The 3,163-nt window shown below is 51.7% G+C and overlaps 1 long non-coding RNA gene across 1 annotated transcript; it reads left to right on the plus strand.

Moving 5' to 3' along the window:
* Nucleotides 1-65: 65 nt before the first annotated feature.
* On the plus strand, nucleotides 66-2,554 carry LOC121332097. The gene is made up of 3 exons (XR_005952112.1): nucleotides 66-234; nucleotides 1,826-1,867; nucleotides 1,976-2,554. It is a non-coding gene; the product is annotated as an uncharacterized LOC121332097 (long non-coding RNA).
* The last annotated feature ends 609 nt before the right edge of the window (nucleotides 2,555-3,163 follow it).

Raw genomic sequence — 3,163 nt, forward strand, 5'->3', positions numbered from 1 at the left:
TATCCCCGATGGCCCCGTGTCCCCAGTGACGTCCCCGCGATGTCCCCGCTGTCCCCTGGCAGGCTGTACCCCCCGATCAGCTCCCCGGGCACGCGCCAGCGCTACAAGGCGGATTTCGGGGCGGAGCTGCGGCGCTACAAGGAGCTCTGTGCCCACATGGACGGGCTCAACGAGCGCCTGGCACAGCTGGCAGCACAGCTGGACCAGGTGCCCGAGGACAGCGCCCAGTACCAGGTGTGCCCCCGCTGCCCCCAGCCCGCTCTCTGTGCCCCTTTTTCACCCCTTTTTTATCCCTTTTTTACCCCTCTGTGCCCCTTTTTCACCCCTTTTTGCCTCTTTTTTACCCCTTTTTCACCCCTTTGTGCCCCTTTTTCATCCCTTTTTTACCTCTTTTTTATCCCTTTGTGCCCCTTTTTTCTCCCTTTTGCCCCTTTTTCACCCCTTTGTGCCCCTTTTTTACCCCTTTTTTATCCCTTTGTGCCCCTTTTTTACCACTTTTTCACCCATTTTCCACCCCTTTTATTCACCATTTTTTCACCCCTTTTTCACCCCTTTTTATCCCTTTTTTATCCCTTTGTGCCCCTTTTTTACCACTTTTTCACCCATTTTCCACCCCTTTTATTCACCCTTTTTTACCCCTTTTTCACCCCCTTTTCACCCCTTTTCACTCCTTTTTTACCCCTTTTTCACCCCTTTGTGCCCCTTTTTCACTCCTTTTTTACCCCTTTGTGCCCCTTTTTTACCCCTTTTTGCCTCTTTTTTACCCTTTTTTTACCCCTTTGTGCCCCTTTTTCACCCCCTTTTTACCTCTTTTTTACCCCTTTGTGCCCCTTTTTTCACCCCTCTGTGCCCCTTTTTCACCCCTTTGTGCCCCTTTTTCCACTCCTTTTTCACCCCTTTGTGCCCCTTTTTCACTCCTTTTTTACCCCTTTTTTATCCCTTTGTGCCCCTTTTTTACCCCTTTTTCACCACTTTTTCACCCATTTTTCACCCTTTTTATTCACCATTTTTTCACCCCTTTTTACCCCTTTTTCACCCCTTTGTGCCCCTTTTTTCTCCCTTTTGCCCCTTTTTCACCCCTTTTTGTCCCTTTTTCCTTCTTTTTCACCTGTTTTTCACCCCTTTCACCCCATTCCCTCCCACTTTCCCTCCCTGTCCCCCCTCCTGTCCTTCCTCCTGTCCCCTCCCTGTCCCCTCCCTGTCCCCTTCCTTTTCCCCCCCATTTTCTCTCATTCTGTCCCCATTCCCCCGCATTGTCCCCTTTCTGTCCCTCTGTCCCATCCCTGTCCCCTCTGTCCCCATTCCTGACCCTGCTGTCCCCACCCTGTCCCTGTCCCCATCCAATGTCCCCTGTCCCTGACCCCTCTATCCCCTCCCTGTCCCTGTCCTGTCTCCATCCCTGACCCCTGTCCCCCCTGTCCCTGACCCCACTGTCCCATCCCTGTCCCCATCTCTGTCCCCTCTGTTCCCGTCCCTGTCCCCGTCCCTGTTCCTGTCCCTGACCCCGCTGTCCCCGTCCCTGTCCCTGTCCCCATTCCTGTCCCTGTCCCCATCTCTGTCCCCTCTGTCCCCATCCCTGTCCCCATCCCTGTCCCTAACCCGGCTGTTCCCGTCCCTTTCCCTGTCCATGTCCCCATCCCTGTCCCTGTCCTTGTCCCTGTCCCCTCTGACCCCGCTGTCCCTGTCCCCATCTCTGTCCCCTCTGTCCCCATCCCTGTCTCCATCCCTGTCCCCATCCCTGTCCCCTCTGTCCCCATCCCTGTCTCCATCCCTGTCCCCATCCCTGTCCCCTCTGTCCCCGTCCCTGACCCCGCTGTCCCCGCAGGCGCTGGCCGAGGAGTACAACCACCTCAAGGACGTGAAGCGGGTGAGTTGTCAGGGCTGATTTTTGGGCTCTCCCCCTTCTTTGGGGACACCCCCAAACGCCCCCAAAACGTCCCCAAACGTCCCCTAAAGTCCCCAAATCCCTTCCCAGAGCCCGGAGTACCAGGACAAAAAACGAGAATCCAAAACTCTCCGGAACAAACTCTTCCACATCAAAAGGATGGTGAGCGACTACGACAAACTCCGGGGCTGACCCCGAAGCCACCACCCCAAAAACAAAGGGACATTTTTAGGGGGGACACCCCAAAAAACCCCCCCCCGACACCCTCCAAAGACTTTTGTGCCTTTTTTTTTGTGTTAAAAAGACCCAAAATTCCTCGTTTTGAGCCCTCCCCGGTGCCAAGGTGGCGGGGGATGGTGGCAGCTGTTGGTGTGACCCACCCCCCCCACCTCAAAATGTCCCCAAATGTCCCCCACACGTTTGGGACCCCCCCAGTGCCTTCCCCTGGTTGTAAATAGGGTTTTTTATGGGGTTTGCACTCCCCTGGCTGCCTTAAAGGGGTTTTGGGGGTCCCAAATTGGGGTTTGGGGGGACAAAAAAAAAAACCCTTTTGGGTTTTTTAATTTTGGGGGGGACCCAAATCCCCAAAATATTTCGTAGGGAATTGGTGGGAACTGTGGGAATTGTGTAATATTTTAATTGTTTTGTAATAAATGAAGTGTAATTGTTGATTTTCATTTGGGGTCGGGGTGAAATGAAAAGGCCAAAATTCCCTTAAATTTGGGAGGGGACCCCAAAAACCCTCCCAGTTTTGGAAGGGAAATCCCAAATCCCTCCACTTTGGGAAGGAAATCCCAAATCTCTCTGTTTAGGAAGAGAAATCCCAAATCATCCCAAACCTTGAGGAAGAGAAACCCAAACCCCCCAAATCCCAAAAATCCCCATCCCCCAAAAAAAAACCAAACTGAAGAACCCCTGAAATCCCCAATTTTTCACCCCAAAAATCCCAATTTCAGGATTTTTATGGAACATTCCCAATTTTTGGGGTGGGTTTGATCTCCCCAGTTCCAATTTTTCTGCCAGATCCCAAATCCAGACCTTTGGGATTGTAAGAAATGTCTTTAATTGGCATTAATTAATGGGTTTATATGGCAGAGTGAGGATTCCATCAGTGGGGAATGGTCCCGGAATCCTGAAATCCCCAATCCTGAAATCCTGAAATCCCAAATCCCTAAATCCTGGAATCCCAAAATCCCAAATCTTGAAATCCCCAAATCCTGAAATCCCTAAATCCTGAAATCTCAAATCCTGAAATCCCAAATCTTGAAATCCCCAAAT

This window comes from Onychostruthus taczanowskii, unplaced genomic scaffold (assembly GCF_017590055.1).
Source record: "Onychostruthus taczanowskii isolate IOZ18803 unplaced genomic scaffold, ASM1759005v1 scaffold1378, whole genome shotgun sequence".
Lineage (NCBI taxonomy): Eukaryota > Metazoa > Chordata > Aves > Passeriformes > Passeridae > Onychostruthus > Onychostruthus taczanowskii.